The sequence below is a fragment of the Ambystoma mexicanum genome, chromosome 3q (genome assembly GCF_040938575.1).
Source record: "Ambystoma mexicanum isolate Mex_15411 chromosome 3q, UKY_AmexF1_1, whole genome shotgun sequence".
NCBI lineage: Eukaryota > Metazoa > Chordata > Amphibia > Caudata > Ambystomatidae > Ambystoma > Ambystoma mexicanum.
Window position 1 is genome coordinate 682013264 of NC_090926.1, and position 24013 is coordinate 682037276.

General features: G+C 44.8%; 1 protein-coding gene across 3 annotated transcripts in view; it reads left to right on the forward strand.

Annotated features, from left to right (window-relative positions):
- The window catches only part of PIK3R5 (phosphoinositide-3-kinase regulatory subunit 5), a 518653-nt gene that overhangs the window by 257670 nt on the left and 236970 nt on the right, over positions 1-24013 (forward strand). The window contains exon 1 of one of the 3 annotated variants that reach the window (XM_069654582.1): positions 6430-6779. The exons of 1 other annotated variant lie outside the window; for it this stretch is intronic. The gene's annotated coding sequence lies outside the window, so the exon portion shown is untranslated. Of the gene's footprint in view, positions 1-6429; positions 6780-7921; positions 8033-24013 lie in introns of those variants that run through there. One more of the 3 variants, XM_069654583.1, reaches the window with a different exon arrangement.

Sequence of the window (24013 nt, forward strand, 5' to 3'; positions counted from 1 at the left end):
ATCGCCGCAAAAATTGCTGTCGTAACAAAATATCGCTGCAAAAATGCTGCAGTTTTTGCACCGCAGTCCATGTAAAACATGCAGGGGACACCCCCGCAACCCCTGGACCCATTATACCATTTAACGGGAAAGGGGGACACCCCCGCAACCTCGGCTCCCCTTAAATGGTATAATGGTGCATACTTTTATCGTGTCAAAGTGATATTTTTTTACTGCAACATTTTTGCCGCAATTATATTACCTGATACCCCTCATTACGGGTCTGGCGGTAAACCTGCCGCTGATACCGGCGGCTTGCTGGCAGAGCCGAAAACAATTACCGGCACCTGACTTACTGGTAACACCGGGGAATCTAGGACTCTATGGGAGTGGGGTCCACAGAAGCATGGGCACCATAGTTAACGGTGCCGGTGCTTCCGTGACGGTCTGCATACCATGGCCCCTGTTCCCGGCAGGGTCATACCTGCCAGGCACAGCAACTCCAGCAGCCAGACCCATAGTGTGCCGGTCCGGTAACAACGGTGCCGGTAGGCTTACCGACACTGTTGTTACGGTAAAGGTATACTTGTAGTGAAGCCCAATGTCTAGTGTAAGGAAATCGAAATGTTATAACTTTTGACATTTTTTTGTATGGCTGCACAATGTTCCAATGATTGTTGTCACTTCTGCAATTTCACAGCAATTGGTGCACATGTTTACACTCACTGTTCCACATGTTTCTATATCACTCAGCGGTAAGTTCGTTTTGCAGGTAAGTGTGGGAAATATCTTTGGAAATGTTTGTGAATTCCCATGTAAGCTAACAATTCAGCATTTACTGTGTCCACACTTACCCCCTTGCAGAATACAACACTACAACCTGAAAGTAACTCCAGAGGAGAAATCTTGAAGGCCAGCAAAAGAATTTGTTCTGTAAAAATAAATTAACCAGCAGTAATTACACTGCGCCTGTTAAAGGTTCCCCTGGAGTCCATTTTCGGAAATAACTCTGTTCTGGTGGCAGCACCTGTAGACCAAGTCAATGTGGATGCCTCAAGCCCCTAATCCCCACTCCTCAAGAAGCCAGAGGCCAGATCCTGAACCAGTCTTGTTTTGGGTTTGCACAAATAGTGCCGGAAAAGGAGACAATGCAAACTGGGGAACTCCCTCCGGTAGGCACCCAGGAGTTTTCACAAGGGAGCACTGGGTACATTTGTGAGCCCTAGTGTCCCGATCATAGTCCAAGCACTGTCCTTTGTTGGGCTTTTACCTAAATGCTTACGACAAAACATCCGCCTTGGGGTTAGTATAGTCTGCAACCAATGGCTTGCCAGAAGTTTTGGAATTCAACTCCCATCAGTCCTAGCCAGCATACTCAATTTTGAAGGATTATGAGAGTCTGAAACCAAAACATCTGTATGGGTGAAGGCTGGAGAGGACACATGCATTTAGTGTAAGTTTGCAATTACAATACCAGTTTACTTTTAGACTGTATATTGATATGATTTTCCTGTATAATCACATTGGCTTCCCTTTCATTGTGTTACACTGTTTTGCTTTCTAATTTTCTCTCCTCAATCATCTTCAGGAGAGGAGCTTTGGGTGGTGCATGCTACCACACAGAGTGCAAGGGTACATTTTTGGTGCCCCATCTCTATTTTTGCACCATTGCTTCAGCCTGATTGGCAGAAGAGCTGCCATGTTGCGTGTGGCAAAGCACAGACCCACTGACTTCAGACCAGAAACATCTGCTCTTGATACAAACTCTATTTCTTTCCCTTCGATCATAAAATATATGATTGAAGTTATTTGCCCGGCACATATGTCCGGCAGATGCTACCTCTCCCAAAACATCTGCTCAGTTGAACCAAAATATTTTTCCCCATCTCCTGCAGTAGTTCCCAACTCTTCTTGTTAGCTTTTTTAGTCAATTCTCTTCCATTTGTTTACCCAGAACTTCAGTCAGGAAAACCAACACCTCCGCTCCCTGGGATGTCAAACTCAACCACTACTCCAATGGATGTTATTGTTTGTGGCAAAGTACAATCAGTCGCTACAACAAGTAGCATATTGCATGTTCATATGGCAAATCTCAAAATAAAAAATTTAACATGGCATATCAAAAATAGGTTTAAACTAATCACAGAATTATGAAGTTAGCCCTCACCGGATTCAACCCAGTGATCCTCAGTTTGCCCACAATCTGCAGCAGGCACTGAGACCTCAGAGTATTCTTTCCGGACAAACTCTGGCGTGCCTAAGCCTCCTGGTGGTCTTTGTGTAAATTCACCATGAGTGCTGAGTTCCAAATTCTCGACTAGGAACAGCCTTCGTTTTATGTTTCTTTTTCAATGTCACAATTCTCGGAAATGTTTCAGGTCACAAAACCATTCAATTCAAGTGGTTTCCTTTTTTTGACTAATGGTTGAATACACAATTCTTGTTTCTCTGACCGGACATGAAAAGCCTTCCTCATTTGCGAGTATCCCTCAGAGAGTCACGAGTTCACCTCAGACATAGCGTCCGCCTGCGCTTTGCAAGTGCCATTGCATTTGCATCCCATTCTCAGCTATTCATCCTTCTGAGGTAAATGTATTGAGTAACCTTAAATCATCAACATCATCATCATTTGTATAGCTCCTTTGTTATGGTCCCAACGTGCTGTAGGTTGAAGGCCCTCGGGGGACCGAAGTCCAGGAAAAGGAAAATGTGTCAGAGGATTTTAGAATGCTTGCGTGCATTTTATACAAAGTGAAGTTGGGTAGGGGTGGCCAGGTCCCTACTAGCTACCCATGTTAAGTAGGCACGTGGATGGTTGCCTTGAAGATCATACGCGAGTGCGAGTCGAAAAGGTGCATTATGTGTCCAGCTAGACCAAAATGTTGTTGTGGGGGATAGCTGCATTCCAATGGCAGGGGTGTTGTGCAGTAAGTCATTGGGAAAGTTGTTTGGTTGCTGATGTGTGCAGGTGAGTAGCCTTGCATTTGGCTAACTTCCATAAGTAGTGAGTGCGATACGGACCCTATCTGCTGTTGCTGGTTTCTTGGATTCGTATCTCCAGAGTGGACTTCCTCCTGTTTTCTAATGGACATTGTTAAACAGCTTGGTTCTTGAAGATCTTACCGTCCTTTGGTGAAAGTATAGGAGTTCATTCCTGTCCCCATCATCCGGGCTTGAAATGACTAGCTCATGGGGTAAAAATAGTACCTGGTATCCCATCACTTGGAAGCAGGAGGAATACATGATGAGTGGCTTTATAAAAGATATTATTATTGTTATTTTTAAAAATGCTATGTAATGTTATTCTCCTCCAGGCACGGGCTTCTAGGACCAGGTAGGCTTTGTGTAGTGGATGGGCCCCAAGTGTCCAGGCCCACTTTCCCAGTGCATAAGAATGCATCAGCTCACAGTGTGGTAGGATTCATGGCCTCTGAGAAAATGGCACGATGACGTCATCACCGTACCAGGGCAGTTTCGTGGAAAGCCTGCCATGCACCGTTAAGCTTTACAGCAGCAATGGTAATTCTTAACACCTACTTCTCCTGGGTAGATTAAGCTCATAATAGGTGGCCTTTTAGGATCTGGCCTTTTGAGGGAACCCGAACAAAGATATTCAGTAATCTTATGCAGTGTGGTGTGATTGGGTGGGTGTTATACCATTCCAGGCATCGACATTAATATAGGACAAGCAGGAGCTAGAAGCAGCTCTGGATGTTCAGCATTAGCCAGGAGCGACAACAAATCTAACTTCCACATATGATTCAAACATATAATGTTGCACATTATTTATGACCCCCTTATACTTTAAATGTCCTATAGATGTTTGTACAGTATCAGTTGTCCTGGGGAGCCACGAGTAGCTCCTGTTAGCTGTTGTTGTCAAGCTAACCAGGCCGTTCTAGGCTACAAGCAGGAGCTACATAGCTCCCAGCTCCCCTCAATTTTGACCCCTGCCATTCTGCTCTGCCTCTTGGATGGTATCTTGTACCCTTGAAGATCTGAAAGACTCGAGATGGGCTTGGTCATTGCCGAAAACGCAAGATCGCTCTACTGTTGTCTGTTGATGAGTGCATTTCGGACCTACCCGGCTGATGTGTGTAGGCCTGTTACTAGATGATTCATATGGAGAGCACCTGAGGTATCTGTCTCCAAATGGGAGCCTCTGTGCCACGTAAGACGACATTCCTAGGGGGCATTGGCTGTAAATGCCACGTGCAGGTTGGTTGGAGAGATGTAGGGTTCTGATGTTTGATGTCTGTTCAATTGCTATGTGTGGGTGGCTTAGTTGTTATGGTCCTGTGTTGGAGCGTAGAGTCTGCATATGTTAGTACAGGAGCAGTCAGTGGAGAGCTGGTGGATATCTGAAGCTACCATCTGGTAAGATAGCTCAGCGGGTTGAGTGCTCACTGCTGCAATCTGAGTGTGATCTGCAGGTCGCACGTTCAAATCCCAGAAAGACCAACTCAGCATTTCATCCTTCCAAGGTGGATGAATGAGTACCATTTTCATTGGGTGATATTGTATGTAAATATGTGCTCTGTAATGCACTTTGGATTAAAGCGCTATATAAATAAACACATCACTATCATTATCCCACATGGCTGTGCTGATGTCCTGCTGGTGTTGCCCTTCAGTGAGGTAAGTGTGCAACGAGGCCCTGAGGCACTCTAGAGTAGGCTGGTGCCCCTGTCTGCAGGGCATGCGCCGTTCCTTGCCCTAAATTACAGAGGGAAGCAGGAGAATAGAGGGGAGAATATGCGATAGCAGGTAGCTTTTGAGCTGAGGGCATCTTGTGGTGTAATTGCTCCAAGGATTAATCACAATATGGGCGTCAGGATCAAGGTGTGGACCTGGGCAAATTGCAGCAGGTAACATTACCTTCTGGCAATGCTTTCAGTGGGATTGGAAATCGAGGGGGCCTAGTTAAGGGGTGTGGCCTAAGGACACGCCCCCTAACCAGAGCCCTCCTTGATTAAGGGCAGGTTTGGTGGGCGGCTGGTAAAAGTTGGAGCAGGGGTACACTGGCAATATTACTTTTGATGCGCCCAGCCCCTCCTTTTAAACAAAAGGTGCCCTAGCTCTCAGGCAGCAGGCAGCGCTTTCATTCAAAGAGCCTGTTTTAACCACGGGCTCCTTGAATGAAAGGTCTGTACTCGAAACAGTAGGTGGGCTGGAGGCCCAGTCTCTCCTTTTGTTTTGGAGTAACTGGTCATCACCCAGCATCGTGCTGGGTGATGACTGGTTAGTTACGCGAAACAAAAGGAGAACTGGGCAGTCCAGCTCTCCTCCTGTATCGAGTGCATAGACATCAGGCAGCCTGCACTGAGCTGTCGGCTGGCTGGGGCTAGTCGTGGTGGGCCCTGGCGGGACCCTGGCACGGGATCCCTTTCTGGAGACTGCCGGGGCCGGCCCCACCTGGCCCTGGCCCACTTAAAGCCCTGTGCTTCTGGCACCTGGCAGTGATGGCAATATGCAGATCGTCCCCTCGGGAGCGCCAATGAATGGGCTTGGGCCTGTGGCTGTGAGTCAAGATGTTCCTGGGAACGGGTGCCAAGTGAATAACTCCCTGGCCAGGCCGTGAAGGCGGGCAGGGCAGGCTCAAACAGGCCAGCTTTTTTGGTTTCCTTGAGGCGTAGAATCGAGCGCCTCCTGGATGTTCTGTTATAAGGGACGGGCTAACAGTAATTCCAACAGCGGTGCGCTTGCCCCTTTACCAACATTATTTGGCCTGAATTTACTAAACCAGTATCATCAATCATCAACCAATGAGGAGTTTCTTATGATCCATTACTACGTTTCTTCCTTTCAGCGCACCAATTTTCCAGGAAATTAAAAACAATATCAGGGGTTCCCTGATCTAATGATTCTACAAAATCAGGATATGACAAGCATTAGGTACTGTCGAGTTACTTATCGGAGGGAGGATAAGGAGAGGTGGGTAGAGACTCCCCTGATTCGGTATGAGGGGTCAGGGGTCACTCCTGCATACATGCCAACATTAACCATTCCATTTGAGAGATGCTAGTCCAGTCCTGGTTTTAATTTTGAATTCTGGGACCCGGTATATTAAAGGCGACATCCTGGATTTAAAGTCCCAGAATGCAAAGTTAAAACCAGTACAGTATTGGCATTTCCCGAATGGAATGGATAATGTCGGCATGTATGGTCCTCGAAAATCTCTTATGTTCGTCCACCTCGATTGTTAATATACGTCATGTAAATATGTGAACCGCGTGTATAGTGTGGCAGCTCGTGCTCTACTCCCCCTCCTGTCCCCATCACATCCCTGTCCTGAAGTCAGTCCTTTGAGCTGGTGCCATAGCATGCCAAGTTTCCCACAGAATGAAACGCTTGCCGCTTCTTGCCTGGGCACAGAGGGCGAATGCCCAGCCATGGGAGAGACACGAGTTCCTCCTCTTTGTGTGGCCGGCCGGGGGAGTTGTTTACTGCAAGGCGTGTAAGGGGAAACGTGCTATTGTGACACCCGCAGCTGCTTTCCTCTTCTGGTTCAGCTGGAGCGCCTCTCAGAAGCAGGATGTGAAAAGCCGACACTTCACAGATGACAGAAGTGGTCCATGGGCGTTCGGCTCCCACTGCATCTCGACAGCGCGGTCGGATCGCACCTGGAAACCCTCGTTTGCTTCCCAAGCGCGCGGGCTTTTGGCTCCGACAAGAGAGCTCCCCCCGAGGACTGGAACGGCCGGATTTTGGTTCAGCAACCCAAGGTTCTGTGGCACCCACTGGAGTCTTCCTGGAAGGGCTTGTTTATCTCTGCGGGGGGCTGCGGAGGGCACGGTGAGGTGAGTGTTACACGTGTGTCTCGTCTTACACTCGCGACATGAGAGGGACACTTGCCTCCAGGACATAAGGGAGCGGTCACAGGAGGCTGGAGTGGGGGGTCTCCAGGTGGTGCCACTCTCAGTCTGAAGCGTACCATCTTTGTCCATGGTATTACAACGCACCCTCTTTACTTGTTTCTGTGGTTCATTTTACCCACCCCTTATACCAGTGCTGGAAATTGACATTATTAAGTGTGGGAACCCATCATCGATGTGTTGATGACTCTGGAGATTTTCTCATCCCACACCCCATAAATAAATATTTCAGGGCATTCCTTAATAATATATTAACAACTGGACCCTAACCCAAGAAAGGAGGCGTGTTTCCAATAATGTTGGAAGCACATTATGAAAGGTGCACAGCTTTTAGCTGTATGTAAATATTTTCTTCGGAGTACAACAGTAACCTACAATCAGATGCCCAGTGGTCTAGCGATGAAGTCTCTCGATTTGGGTCCTGACGACCATTGCGTGAAAGGGCACAAGTCCCGGACCTGGGAAAATCAGGCCCAATGGCAAGCGCTGCCCTACTCCCGAATCCGAGGAGTCTATAAATCCTTCAACACAATAAATGCACTAAATAAATAAATAAACCCCAGCCTCAAGCTTGACCATGCAGATGACCGCCACTTTGTCTCCAAGATTCCTTCTTCCTTCTTATGAAGAGTGTGGCCTTCGGAGAAGGCATGCGCGATTCATTCTGTGACGGTTGTAGCGGATTCCTGCACATGCCATGCAAAGGCTGACTCTACCCCAGCCCAATAGGCTGGGGTAGAGTCAGCACCCCTGATGTCCCTTAAGGCCAGTACACGTCATAAGTACATTTAGTCCCATGTTTCGGCAGAGACCTTCATCCGGAAACAAAATCAACACGTGTGTCACAACCCTCCCTGTTCCCCCACCTCGGGGACGGGGCGCTTCCGTCGTTTCTTGCTGTCGTGATCCTGGGTGAGGAACAGACCACATCCGATTTCTATTCGACCACAGGTTTTTTTTGGCCTTCCCGTCAATTGCCTGGATACTGACATATTTTGTTTTGCTTCTGATGGAAGAATGTGGTGTAACTTGAGAAAACACGTCGCGTGTCTCGTGAGTCACACACACAGTCCCGAAGTCAGTGTCCAGATTGTCAAAGGCGTTCAGGGGCCACTCTGGAGAAAAGGGCAGCGGAGCAGTCAGAGAGCCTGATCCCTAAGGCCCACCATAAGCATAAGGTAACTCCCTCCGGTACGCACCTCGTCGGCCTTGACCCTGTCCCAGCATCCTGACTACCAGGCCTTTCTGAGGGCTCCACGTCCACTTAAAGTGACATAAGGTTGGATGTTTAGACCCAGAACTTCACAAATTAGTTTTGGAGAAATTGGTGGCTGGGATCCCATCCAAGTTCTGTCATATTCTGACACATACAAGGTATGCACCCTCTAACTCAACTTACCCTACGGTGGTCGTCCATACTTTATCGATTTTCTTCATTATCTCTGTATACTTTGGTGAGGGGCAAACCGTTCTCTTAAACTGAGGAGCACTCCCCCGAGACACGGAGTCTTCGCCAGCACCTTTCCTGGGCCTCTACGATTGTCCAATCATTTGCCGTTTTGCTGAAGTTACTAACCTATGAAGCCGTTCTAGAAATGTACAGGATTTTCGCAAATACGTTTCAAAATGTGTTGCCATGTTTGCCACGGGCAATTATCGATGCAGTCGAGTTATTCCAATGAGCTACGGCCCTGCAGCAAACCTCCTGGCCACAGAAAGCACTTTTATTACTACTATGACATGTTTTTATAGCGCTGTAGGAGCAATGGGGCGCTGTACAGGTCACAGAGCAAAGCATTGGTTGCTGGAATATAAGAAGTCATCAATTAAATATTATTGATAACTGTCACGTGCAGTGTACGGATGGGGCCGTGCACAAGATAGTCAGAAACTAGGCGACACCATGGTCGTGGTGGCCATCTGTATTCATAAGGCTTCCAACGTCTGTGGACTTTCATTTTTAAAGTTTGGGCTGAGTGTATGTATCTTAAAGTTGCCATTCCCACTTGTATAGTCTTCTTTTTGGGGGTTAATGCCCAAATTATTTTTTTAACGTATTTTTCTTCTGACTGGTTTCCTCTTTTCTGTTTTTGTGGGTGTTTGTGTATGCATTCCTCATGGTATGCGTTTCCCATTGTTTGTAGGCAATGCGTTCAGTGTGTGTGTGTGTGGGTGTGTGTGCGTGAGAGAGAGAGAGAGATAGAGAGAGGTGTGGGGAGTAGCTTGTGTGTGTGTAAGGAGTGTGGGCGGTGTGTGTGTGCCTATTCTTGTATATCGTGTGTGCATTTTCATATTCTGAGCATTCTGTGCATTCTGTGATTAGGCACATTGCAAGCATATTGTATGTGTGTGTGTGTGTGTGTGTGTGCATTTGGTCTTAACTGGCTGGCATGTCATGCATCTAGTATGGGTTTATGGTGCTTGCTTGTATTCCAAGCATGTTGTAAATGCATACGCTCATAGCGTACTGCCTGCACGTAACAGGGACGGGGAGATGTGCAAACAGAATACAAAATACACTTAAACATGCACAAAAACACCCAACGCCTCCAATACAAACATCTCTATTGCCTCATTCGCGGTAGGAGGGGACTGACAAAAACAGGTGCCTGGAATTGCTTTAACAAATTGGATAGTCTTTGGAGGATAACTCAGGGGCAATGTGCTCGCCTTGGAAGCAAGACGTCACGGAGCAACACAGATCCGAATCCTGGGTCCGCGCTTAGAAACCTCTGGCTGCTAAGCGCGTTATAAATATCATAATAAGAGCAAAGTGTTATTTTCCAGCTGGCAGCAGGTAATTATTTCATTTTCAGAAGGATTATGGAATTCTTATCCAGAATCAAATCAATTAAATTAATTCCTGTTGTATCATTAATTATTGTTTGATCAAAAGCACAGGCGTGCAGAATATGCGCTAAACAGGGAATCCAATTTACTGATAATTTCAAACATTGTGGGACATATTTACTGACTGTCTGCCCTTGGATTTCAGGGGTCCAAAGAGAACAGGCTGGCGCGTGGCACACCGCATTCCTCTAGAAGTACAAGGAGGTTGTAGTTGCCCATTAATGGGCACTGAGAGCATTCGATTTTAATTGGAAAGTGGAAACCATTTTTCTCATAAGGATAGTGAAGCACAGGTAGATGAAGTGACTTTCCCAAGGGAAAAAGGGGAATCCGAGATTAGTATCATCCATGTCTTCTGGTTCCAAAATCAATAACATGGCACTGTCATTGCCCCCCTTTCCTCTCCTTGGCAATCTTTTAGAATTAATCTTGTGCTTTAAACTGTGATTATTTCCAAGTGTTGCCACATTTGGCAGATATGAATTATGAACCATAGGGTATGAATATATTTGCACAAGATCACACGCTTTTGGACAAGTGGGGAAACTAAGATTAGAATCTATGCTGCTATTTCCCCGAGGCCAGAGGGGGTCGCAGAAGTGGCACGATACAGTTCTTTGCCCTTTAACAGCATGACAAAAGGGAACATGGAATTTCTCAATGATGGGTCAGAGCATGATTTTGTAACCAATGTTTACAGGATACTGGAGGCTGTAGCTGTTAATATACCGGCAGGGATTTATCGAAATTGATAATGGGCACAAACACCCAACTATGAGAATGACCAACAGCAAAGGTCTAATCACTTAACAGATATGTAATTCAATCGGTTAAATAGCACAGGTTGCTAAGCAGTACACAGTACATAGGTTTGATGATTGCTGCAGTGAAAGGGGGCCCATTGTTATAATTGAGAGCTTCTGATTTCAAAGGCATCCATTTACCTAGTGCACTCAAACTCTTCTTGCTAGTCTTTCTGTTGTTCAGTTTGTGTTAAATACTGACAAAATGACCAAATAAGGGAATACGTGGGAGATAAAGTGATCTACTTAATAACAAACTGTATTGGTCAATTGCGGAATCAGGGATGAGATCCTGCATCATCTGCTTTGAAGGTCAGAACGTTTGCTGCAAAGCTGCCTCTGCCTCCTTTATTCTCTTCTCCAATCGTGTTGATTCAAAATAGTACATTGTGTTGGTGTCCAAGATCACACAATGTTGGTCAGGTGGAGGAAGCTGTGATTTAAATTCATATCTTCCAGTTCCAAAGTCTAGAGTTTAGCACTAGACTGCATCAGTCCTCTATTGTCCTCTCGTTAAGGCTCATTACAAGTATGGCAGTGCTGCAAAACAAATGGTGGTATCAGAATTGCCGCCACTTTTCCTGCACCACCATATTACGAGTATGAAAGAGTGATAAGTCTTTTGGTTTAATAAATTGCTTCATAAAGTGCTGATTGATAATACCAGATACAGGCTATATTGCCAAATCACTGCATGCATCCACTATTGATTATCTCTTGCCTCTTGGCCAGTGTTGCAATATCTGCTTGATATCCCTTTTCCATGATCCTGTCTGGTGGGCAACCCTGCTAATTCTGCCCGATGCCGTTATTGCTCTGGGGTGGGAGGTCTTACTGTCTGATGCACATGAGAAAAACGTGCTTGCAGTGCGAAGTTTCCAATTCATCTACAAACATCTCAGTGGTGAAATGCCTTTAAATTGCCTTAAAAATGGGAAGGAGTCCATAGTGAAAAATACATTGTGTGGAATGACTTCCTTGGTGGAATATTTTGCAGGGTTGGTGCATGGAGATCTGTAGGGGCGGTTCTAAGAAGAGCCGGTAGACACATGGGGTGCTTAGGAGGCATCACAGTGAACCATATTCATGGTTGGATCAAAGGGTGCAAGGCAGAAGCTCATCAGGGATTGCATTATTCACTTGCCACAGAAAACATCCCAAATATTGCTCTGTGGAGTTACACTAGCATTTGCTGGATTTAAGTTTCACAGGCCCTAGGGGGCTGCATAAGGCAGCGGATAGGTATGTCAGCCCCAGGATGCAGACACATACTTCAGGGGTCCTGGGAGAACAGATAACCGGCTGGCGCAAATATCTTTCCCCGCATAATCACCTATTGGAGGAGCCCCCAAAGGGTCTCCAAGAGAATTTCAGTAGGGGAGGGTCCCAGTCGCTGTCACTTGGAAAGGGGAAGGCATCCAAATGCATGACACTACCCCTCTTCCATAGACCGCGAGGGATCTGTTGGGAAAAAAAGTAGTATCATAAGAGATGGGACTCGAATTTCCCCCAAAATGCCAGAAGTGGTGGGCTGCAGGCCCTGCCTCAGTGGGCATGGGGGACGCAGGATTCGCTGGGCTTTCCCCATAGCCTTTGGATGCAGAACCATACAGGTTGGACAGGATATCATACAATACCCACATGCTCATTCAAGAGGCACACATCAATGGAGAGCCAGTGATAGCTTTGGGAGACCCTGCTGCCAGCCAGAAATTAGTGGAAGTCTCAGAGGTATCTCTCTGGACAGTCCACTACTATCTGAGGTGTTTCTCCCCCCACTCCACTACATACCCCGTTTGCTGACTTCATCATAGAGGGGGCAGGGGTAAAGACAAAATGAGAGCTGTAGTATGCATTGAGCTCCCGGTGGAGTGTCTCTTGGGCAATGTTTATTTCTGACTGAGTTGGTAACAGTGACTATCTGGTTGCAGGCACCTGCCAGGAACCAGGCTGGCTAAAACCTCCCTGAGAAAGGGAGGCCTGGCACTCAGAAAATGGGGTGAGTTAAGAAGGGAGGTCCAAAGGAAGCTTGTAGACGAGAATCCAGTTCCAGACAGCTCAGTGCCACCTGTTCTCTGTGGAGAGAGATCTTAGCTGCCACAGGAGAGCTTAGATTCTCGACAGGTGGGTACTTCTCAGTCACCAAGACAGCCTAAACAAGCTGACCTCTATCTGGTTCCTGTCGTAGTGACCCAACAACCAAAAAGCCAGGCAGTCTGTGAGATGTTGGCTGTGATGCCTTGGCCCAAAGCCACTGCTCAATCAAAGACTGAGGCTACTGACCATCCAACTGTGAACCTGCCTCTCCAAGTAGAGGCTGTTAGGATGCAGGTTGAACCTGCAGCTGAGAGGCAGTCCCAGGTGTCTCAGAGTTAGCATCTCCATCAGCACACAAGGACCCTGCTTTAAAACTAGGGGGAGGGGGCATGCATGCACTGACTGGGCGTCAGCCAAGTAGATGACCTACCCAGTCAGATGTTTGAACGTTGTAAAAATACTGCCCCGCTCTTGAGACCTATGCCCATAGGTAGAGATGCTGGCCATGGGTGACATTTCTGTGCTGCATGGAGTGCGTGTGGAATCTATGCCATGAATCAATGCCCGTGTTGCATCAGTGGATTCCTGAGGTTCTCAGTCTGGGGACGCAAGAGAACCCTGCAAGGGTGCAGGTTCAGATGATGGATGCCTCAGCCTTGAACGGAGCTCAAATGTATCCAATTAGACTAGCCAGTCCCTGGATGGGTGAAAGGCACCATGTCCTCTCAGCTGACAGTGGTGGCAAGGATCCAGAGATGACTCCTGGTAATGAGAACATCCTGAGGAATTAGTCTACTAACTACCTTGGTAGTACAGCAAGGACACCTGATGTCTTTGATGTAAGGGTATATTTCAACCTGAGTACTAAAATGAGATTAGGAGGGAGCACCTGTCACCTTGTCACGATTTACATTATACCCTGCATGCCAGAGCCTAACCTCCACCTCAATGGCAGTCTAAATGCCCACCTGGGGCTGTGGCAGGTTTTGTGGCAGAGAGTAGTGCAGCACCCGAAACAAGGGTAGGGGGAAAGTTGGGTCTCTGCTTTAGTGCAAGAGAAAATACTACCCCTGAGCACCTGACAGTCTTACTATTAGACAAGCAATATTGTAGTGGGTAACTGGAAACACAGTAAGAATGCACTCACTTTTTTGTTTAGCATTTATGTGCATGTATTCTCTTGTCAAGATAACATATGAGCATTAAAAACAGTTTAATCAAATGATATGCAGTATCTTATATTAGCAATAAAGTAGTTATTAGCATCCTACTCTCCCATTCACTTATATAATGTTAAAAATACCTACAACTAAACATCACGGTGTGTGCAGCCATTGTGGCACAGTAAAGCTTAAAATCATACTACCAATCATGATGCTGTGGATTGGTGAGACAGGGGGGCAGTAGGCCAATTCCTGAAAACCTCTTCAGGTGGAATGGGCTAAAATCTCTGTCCAAAATCCCTGGCTTCCATAGGCAATTCACTAAGAACAGTCAGAACGTGATCTACATTCATGGATAAAAAGGATTACAGGTAAAACATTTTAAGACCTCCCATAAGGATTCCGCTCACATTTTTTCTCTGCATTTTGATGGATCTCATTATCTTGGCCAAAGACGTATGAAGGGCAACACAGTTTATATTTGGACACTCAGTACCACCTTAAATTCAGTGTTTCTCTCGCACAGGGAAAATTGAAAGGCTACACTAACAGAACTATATCATAGAGTCTCTTAATTGTGTGACCACAGAACAGAAAACATGACTTGAAAAATTGGGTAATAAGGTTTATTTTGACCCCCAACATATTGAAACAGTCAAATAAATTAGAATAAGGAAAAAGTGCCAATTGTTTGGCCCATGTGCAGTTTACTGTGTCCAGGTGAATGCATTTTAAAGCTGTTTGCTTCTTGTTTCCAAGGGAGTTCATCTCTACAATTTAGTTTTTCCTCCAAAATATTGAAGGAGGTATTACAAATAAGAATTTGAAATTTGGCCCATAGAGTAGAATTAGAGGGTTGGGTTAGACATTACATCTGCTTGATCTTTTACCCAGGCAGTCTCAAGTCTTGTGGGGTTAGCTGTTGTCCTCCAGGCTCTGCCCACTTCGAAAGTGTCTACCAGTATATTGTCAGAAGCCCATCTAACCTGACTAAAATAGCTGGTTTATAAAGTATTTCTCCCTTACCTGTGCTTAATATGTTCCACCCATGTTTCCATGGTGGCCAATCCAATCCTAATAAAGAGGTATCATTCATGTGATCCTTTTGCACGGACCATCCTATTTGTTGCACTAAAAGTATCTTTTGGAAACAGTAGCCATGGCCTTGGGCAGTGGCCACTGTCATTGTTGCCCCAATAGGCTTCTTTGGGGCCCACTAGCCGTGGTCTTCAGACGTGGCCACTGTACATGTTGCACCAATAAGTTTCTGTGACGCCCACTAGCCATGGTCTTTGGCCATGGCCAGTGGCACAAAGACCCATTACGCCCTGCCTAGTAGATGTGATCACTGTAGGTGTAACATTTCCTTTTTTTCACTCTCTCCCGATTCCCATGGGATTCCCCAATATACCCCTGATAATATCAATGAACTACACATACAGCAGCAATGAACTACCTGTGCCCACGTTATCCCCCCGTATGCCCCCGAATCCAAAAATGTTTGAAAATCCAAAACTCTTCTCAGTCCTATCAGGCAGTCACAAAGTGCCCGCCTCCTCTTTTCATGATCCCGGGCCCTCTCCCTTTTATCCCCTTTCACGAGATTCCCCGGTATTCCACCGATGAGTTTGATGCTAAAATGCATATTCCAGAAGTGGCCCTGCTGATGAGGCAGCAGTGAGGGATCCCAGAGACTGTCTGTGCCAGAGTCAGCCCAAACCTATGGCACAAACGATGGAGCCAGCACAGCACTTCTCAACCCGGGCAGCAGACCAACAGTGAGCTAAAGATTGTGAACGGGCACACCAGTAAGAAGAGGCGGGCCCGGCAAGGATGTTCCTACGGAACTCAGGCTGTGGCGGGGAGTGCAACACCCGTCCTGGATCATGGGATGCCACAGTATACAGTACAGCTTGAATGCAGCAGTGATGTTGCGAGGTGCCCCTCTTGGCAATGGGGTGCCACATTGATGAATGCAGGTTCAGGCCGCCGTGGTGACTGTTGCATCATCTCGACCTTTCTTAGCGAGATTTAGGCTCCACTGTCATTAATGCCGCTCCTCTCCTGCACCTTATCCACCTTCTGTATCTCTGTGCTCGAGGAGTCCCAAGCGAAGTGCACACACTGGAGGAGCGCTCCACCTGTGTGCAACCCAGGAGGATGGCGGGCTGCAATATCGTTTAGAAATAAGTTCCTCCCATGGAAAAACCTCTTCTAAGAAGGCAAGGATTTGCACAGGGATGGATTAGGACTGGTCACTGTGCCTTTTCTGATGATTAGCGGAACAGTGCTCACTTTGAATTTATTGAAACAGTTTAGAATAGATATTTATGGGTTCCCCCCTTATATTGGGGTTATCTTTGTAAACATTTGTGGTAAATAGAACATAACATGTATTATTTGCTTTGGATATTAAAATATTTTACTGTTGCTTCCTTGTGAGCTATTGAACTGGTTGCACCTTGCATTCCTTATATAACTAAGCAGTGGTGGAAAGTGCACAGTGAGTACTGGGTTGCAGACACTCCACTTATGCACAGGCTGTCACTAATTCTGTCATGCACAATGTTCTGTTTCATATGTGTAAATGCCTGGATTCTATGTGTGAGGGATAGAGGGAGATGTGGATGAGCTTCCTGGGGCTGATATTAAAAATTAGTCAAAACTGAGTCATCGAGCATGTGGGGGTTCCTTAAATGGTGCTGGTACTGGTAAAGCAATTCCAAACAGGCATGTGTTCTTGCATTCCTAATACTGGCATTACTGGGCAAAACGAACCCTAGTGTGTACTTGCAGTGAAAGTACTGGCATTGTTGGCCACAGCCAGAATGCGGTTGTAATAACAGTAGCATTATTGGGTAAAACCAGCATTACTGAATCCTTATGGTGGCAATAGTGCCATTATTGGGGATAACCATCAATAGTGTGTCTTTACAGTTAGTGGCAATGCCTGCTTTTTGTTCACACAGCCATCATATCATGTGTTGCAGTACTAGTAGTATTGGTCACACAGTCCTCATGACAGTTTCAATAATGGGAAATATATGCCAGCATGCACATGTTTTCTTATATTGGCAGTACTGGCATTATTGAGTAAAGCCAACCCAAGTGTGTTCTTACAGTGGTAATACTGGCAACGCTGGGCTCAACAAACATGGGCATGTTCGTACATTGGAAAAACTGGCACTTATCGTGAACCAGTGTTTGCAGCAATAGCTACCTCTTTACATATGTCATTGAATTGTTTGACAAAGATACATACAGAGCCAATCTGGTCATCCTGTTTATCTCATAGGTTTCGTGTCTTAATTCCCTGTTCATGTGTGGTTGATAAATGAGCATTCTAGCTAATTATTTCTTTTTCTGGATAGGATCATCACTTGTGTTTGCAGATAATCCTACGACACATAATATTCTTTTATGTTTTTGTCGTTTTAGAGACGGGTGGCATGCCACCATATACTAAGTACTCTTTTATGTAAACTCTCTAAATTCAGCATCAGTTGTTTTGAATCCCATAACTTGCCCTGATGTAATGGGATTTGTGTTGCTCATCAATGATTTAAACAGTTCCAAGCTGCAGCAGACCTAGCAACATTCTGATCTTAATCTGTCTGAGGATAGATTTGTGATAAAAAGAACATTATAAAAAAGGGACGCTCTCTGTTGATGCAGTGTTCATCCGTTCTTTGCCAGTTGTGACTCCCATAACCTGTCCTGATCTTATGGCACTTGCGTTGCTCATCAATCACCAAAACCAAGTTTCTGCAGTCGCAGCGGCATCCTGGCTTTCTGTCATGTGAGGGTAGATTTGTAGATTGAGAGAATTTGAAAAAGGGGAAGTTCTACTCTCTCGATACAATGTCTGTAGGTCTTGGCAACAGTGTTGAAGCAAATGCTGTGGCGAATTGCTGGGGAGCGGCATACGCAGTACACTTGAGTCACAAGATGCGTTACTCATTCATACGTAGATGTGTGCTTGATAGTGAGGAAAGAGAAGGGGATCGCCCACACTCACCTTCAAGAATCAGACTGGTACTTAACTCTCTTGCTCGGTGTGCAATTGTATCTCTTCGGGCGTGTGTCATTCCCATTTGCCTCTTAACTACTGTGTTCCAAAGCCACTGTCCCCAATACCTGCTGCCCTGGTTTAGTAGAGCTGAAGCCACACAGACAGAATCATGCCAGTGTGGATGAAGAAAAGAGAACGTTCTCTTGGAGTGGGTTCTGGTGATCCAGTCTAGTTCTGAACCCTTAAAATTGCGAAACCGCCTATGTTCGGGGAGACCGTTGGGAAAAACCAAACATTTGAAACCAACAACAGTGAGGATTATCAAGTGAATACAGGTGTTCCACCCATGAGGAATGATGCCTCAACTGAAGGTGTACCAAATGTAGACACAGTGAAGACACTAACTACTGCAAATGTGTGTCACTGGGCGAGTGTAGCACCCACCGTCCCTCTATGCTGTTTTTTCTGTTTTGGCAAACAGCCTTGATACTGACTCTCCAGGTGGGAGAGCTTGCTAGGGCGACCTGTGACTTCTTTGTAAGGTTCTTTTGATTCTTGCTGGTGAGAACTATGCTACAGTGGCGGGAACATTGATAACACCAAACCTGCCTACGCCAACGCTCTAAATGCTGGGTTTCCTGGGACCCAACTCAACCATTCAAAGAAAATAAAAAATTCTGCTGTGAGACTTATTTTGAATCTTTCTAAACCTTCCTATAATTTGGATTCTAAAGGTCACTGCAGTGGCTTCCGGGGCAACGGCGCATTGATTTGAAGCTACTCTGCCTGGTCTTCAAATGCCTTCATGTGGACAGGCCTGCTATTCTCTAAAATGAAGCCTTACCGGTCTTACAGCTATTTTTCTGGTGGTACGGCAAGCAAATGATAAAATAAGGGGGACATGTTTGTCGGTGTGTGACCCAAGTTTGTGGAATGCCTACCTTCTCACATTTGCCTCTGCGATTCCGTCATTTCCTTCTGCTTATTTTGTTAACTTCAGCCTCAATCTACGACTGCTTACCAGCTTGTACCATCTACACACAGATGCGGTTTGGTACTTCAGGTGTGCATTACAAATACACAAAAGTACACATACAAATACAAATGCGCTGTCTAATGGAGCCAACACGATAGTGTTGAAGCGTCCACCATATACAGAAATGCCCATGGGCAGCTTGATAGTCCAGAGTGGACAGACAGGAAACAGAGGCACATTATAGATGTGGGAGACTGGGTGCAAATTACATAGAATGTTCATGCATACATACATACAAGGCTTTGATAAGAAAGCGTGCCAAAGCATACATGTTTCATGTGCTTGGTTCATATTTTGGGTTGGACTTGTAGGCGAACAAAGGAGAGTTAAGTAAATTGAATGCTGCGTTTTGTTTTTTAAAACGCTTCTCATGTTGGGAGAGCAGTTCATTTATAGAGCGGCGCAAAGGAAATTAGAGAAATCAACTACATGTATGGAACTGTTTTATTTCTCTTAGTTCACAGGTAACTTTTCCTTGTAGGGCTTCCTTTACACAGGTAGGGTGCACTAGAGCGAAATTAGTCTTCACTACTTTACTACTAACAGGTCTGATTGGTGATGTCAGCTCTGATGTGATGTCGTCTATGCAGGCGTGTTGCTAGGTCTGGAAAAGATATGGGGCTACGTTAATGTCGGGACTGTCGGGACTGGGGGCTAGCTAACCTTTTTGGTTGTAACCCTTGAGCTTCTATCCGGGGCTACAACCAAAAGACCCGGGGCTATAGCCCCATCAGCCGGCTCCTCCACCTCCAGCAACGCCTCTGCGTCTATGATAACATCAGAAGTCATGAGTAGGACTTGTACCACAAAACTGCAGTCCATATTTAATTTCTGAAACCCCTTCAGTTACTAAATCAAGAAAATACTGCATTCCGTTTTTCCATTTAAACTGAAAATTGTAGCCAACCGCCAAAATGAAGTATGACGTGTGTTCGGCTAAGACCGCGCAGAACTGATTGGTTTCCATTTTGCAGTAGCACCCCAAACAAATAACGAGAGAAAAAACAAGGGTTGCAAGTCCCAAGAAGAGGTGCCAGAGGATTGGGGCCTGGGATCATTTTTTTGCACTTCTTTGCTATGTATATACTAATTTATTTATTGAATGTATTTCTATAGTGCTGGAACGCGACCCGTAGGCATAGAAGCGCTGGGACAGACTAACTCACAAAAAACATAAACAGAAGGAGAATCTTGGATCCACAGCCGGAAAGCAGGTCATTCGAAGAGAGTAGTTTTCAATTTATGCTTGAAGGTTGTCAAGGAGGGGGTAGGACCTCAAATCAGGGGGAAGTGTATTCCAAAGGCCGGGGAAGCTGCAGGGAAGCACCCTTATTCTATCAAAGAAAATCTCGTTTTTGGTCTTTGCAATAGGCCCGAGCACAAGTTACATTTAGTGAGCAACAACAACTGTGTGTAACTAAAAGGCTGCCTCAAGTGAAGGGCCTCTGGCCTTATAGTCCAGGAATAGTTATTTCTATGGCAGTCTGCTCTGCATGGCCTTGCCACCACACCCTGTGCTTATCATTGCGCCCTGTCACTGGATCCCCGTGTACTGCAGTGCTCTGCTGCATCTTATACAGTTGTGTGCGACATAACACCAGTTCATGAATAGTGCAGTGGGTACATTTCCAAATGAAAGCATCTTACCCCACACACAGTCCACAGTTATCACCTCAATAAGCTGCATAACTTGCAAAGCAACAGCTACAAGAAGGCGACCCACCGTGTTTGTGTTCTGTTTTCTAAGTTTGCTGTTTCAGTTTTACAACATGGGCAACTTTAGAAAGTTCTCAGGTTTGCCTTTGTCAGGTGTTAGAGGACTTGTCAGTCCTCGCGTTTTATCTCAGCTCACTTTGCATCGGGCTGCAGTTGTGATTGGAATTGCAACTGCAAGTGCTCTGCAGAAGTGCAACATGACTTGAGTTCAAAAGACAGGACTTGCAGTATATTGCCGGAGATCAACGTGTCAGACAGACCGGAAGGAAAGAGGTTACAAAACCTCTTGCTATTCTTTTTATTTACCCCAGAATACTTTACGGAATATATCCGTTCCCACTCCAAACATGTCCACACACCTTTGTTCAGAGGTCGAAGTGGGCGGCAGCGGTCGGGAGCGGTGCCCCCATACTTTTTATTTTTAAGTTTCACCGTTCCTATACTTTTATTTTAAAAAGAAACCGTTCTGGAATTGTTTAGTTTTAAAATAACAGTGTAGGAAGAGGTTGAAGCTTGCACTTCAGTGCACTGCACTGCACATTCCCATAAATAGCAGGTGTGTTTGTTTGGGAGTTTGGATTGTGTGTGGAAGGGGGCGCTGAGATGGGGTTTGAGGTGAGTGGGGCAGACCAGTAGGGAACATAGTTCCACTACTTCTTCTAGTACACTTCGACCACTGCCTTTGTTCACTTTCACACCTCACACTTAACTTGTATCTTGATCTTCAGCCATAGCTTAAGTGTGTTCATAAAAGTTTCACAGGCAACTTTAATGTGTTATAAATACACGTACAGTTGCACTCTTGTAGGTGTGTGCCACTTCCTCATTTAGACACCACCCTTGGACGCACTTTGGAATGCCCCCTTTTGCTGGTCATGCAGAAACGTACACACCTATAAGTTAAGCATATGTCTGTGACTTCTTCATTTTTGTTTAACAATATGTATTAGACTTATAATAACAAGACAATAGTTATATAAAGCAGAGATCTGATCCAACAATCTGAAATAAGTTGGACAAGTTAACATTAGATAATAATAAAGCTAATAATACATGGTTAACAATAAACAATACTCAGGAAAGATAAAACATTCATCAATTCAATAAAATATGCTCTCATAGACCAGATAATTTACAAAAAGGGGGAAGACAAATAAGAGAGACAAACAAGAGGTCAAAGGGTTAGAGGGAAAGGGGTAGTGGGGAGGGGAATATAAACAACAATATATCAGGCATAAAAACATATTAGTTATAGATCATGAATGTAGCAGGTATATGGAATGTACAAAAATGGGATTATAAACCATGTGAGGAGACGTTAAAACAGTTCAGGTAACGAATTAAAAATGACCATTTTACATTATACTTAGGAATAGAGTCTTGTGAATTGGCCATACATTGTTCCATTCTTTGTATGTTGCAGTTATTGTTCCACCAACTTCGGACACAGTGAACTTGAGTTCTTCCAATGAACTGTTATAAGTTGTAAAGCAATAATAATGAACAGATCATATTGTTTTCTGGAGACATGCATATCGTGGCATAAATATAAGTTTAAGGTATTTCCAACCCTCTTGCCAAAATGTGAAGACAAAAGGACACTTAAAAAACATATGTTCATAGGAGGCTGGGGCATAACCACAGGTCCAACAGTTATCACTCGAACCATTTTTAGACTTAGATAGTCTGACTGGAGTGATAAAAGCCCTATGAATGAAAAAAAGAAAATGTTGTGTAATGTTGGCAGCCACTGCAATATTTTTGACTTTGGATAATATTAAGGACCAGGTATGATCATCAAGAACCACGCCAAAGTCCAACTCCCATGACGAACGGGCTGGTTGAATGGTTCCATGTCATTTCATCATCAGGCATTTCAAAGCCTGCAATTTAAACGTGTTTGATAGTTCATCGAATTTATTTTTTGGGGGTTCCTCCAACCAGATCCCCCTTCGTGCACCTATTATTAACTATACCCAACCCCCCAACCACTTATCTGCCCTTTCCCACCCCCCCAAAAAAATGGATGAACTGTCAAACACGTTTAAACTGCAGGTTTTGAAATGCCTGACGATGAAAGAACGTCATACCAATTGAACAACAGAATTTATGGTAAGGGCTTTATAGATTTTTGAGGCGTTGAGGTCAGGGGATGTGGTTAGCTGCAATAGTCTAAGAACATCAGGTGGAGAATGTTATTGGAAAAGTGATGAAGAGCATCAAGACAGGAGTTGACTAATTCGTTGTAAAAGTTCAATTCAGTGTTAGGGATATAAAATAAGTGTTTCAATTGCTAGAATGAAAGGATTACAGGTCCATTTATGATTTGTTGAATACATCTGATGCCTCTTTTTAACCAAGATTTCCAGTTCAAGGTTCTGTTATTAATAACATTGCTTTTGTTAAGCCAAAGCAGGGGGGATAGGTTTTATTGAGGGGTTTTACTATGTGGAAAAAGAAGGAAAGACCTTCACGGCAGCAACAGAGGCTTTAATGGGATCAGATATGGCCATGGAGGTGTAGTTAAATAGATAAATGAGATCAGCTGGGTCATAAGGATAAACCACATTTTTCTCTAATCTAAACCAAGACGGAGTGTCTGACATATGAGTGGAGTTAAACCACCATCGGGATTGTTTTAGAAGGAAGGCCGAATGATAAAGTTTGAAATCCGGGAACCTGACACCCCCATATCATATGGAGCTTTTAATTTGGCCATCGCAATTCTTTTACATTTGCCAGGACCCCAAAGGAAATCAAGTAGGATGGAGTAGATAGGTTTGAAAAAAGAAAGAGGTAGTGGAACAGGAAGGACTTGAAGGTAATATAAGATAACAGGGGAGAGCATCGTTTTGATTGTTCAAGCCGGACCCACCATGTAATATAAAGGGGGGACCATTTGGTAGTGAGGTCTTTAAGTTTATCTAGCAAAATGTGCATGTTAAGTTTATCAGTATCATGTTTTGTGGGGGCAAAACTAATACCCAGATATTTAATAGATTCATTGAACCATTTTAAACCAAAAGAATTCAGCTCATGTTTAATACAAAAGGAGTTAAGGAGTAGAATTTCGGATTTTTCTTGATTAAGTTTGTAACCGAAAACTAGACTAAATTGATGGAGCGTGTCGAGCAAGCGGAGGAGGTGAAGTTTGGGATTTTTGATAAAGATGAGGACATCATCAGCATAAGCTGCTATTTTAAAATGTGATGTACCTCCAGGGATTCTGGGTATATTTCTAATAGATCTAATAAGTTCTAGTTAGGGTTCCAACGAGAGAATATACTCTTGTTTTGTTTTCTCCAATCCCGTGCCAGTTAAGAGATTGAAACATAAAGTCCCAACTAACCTGGTCAAAAGCTTTTTGTGCATCGAGAGCAATAGTCGCATAACCCTGTTTGTCTTTTTTATCTTTAGAAACAGTATAAAGGGCATTTAAAAACAGTCTGGAATTCATTGGAGGAGATGTTGCATCCAGATTTAATCAAGGCTGGAAGGGAAGATTCAATTTATTTGGCAAAGATTTTGGCAAAGATTTTTAT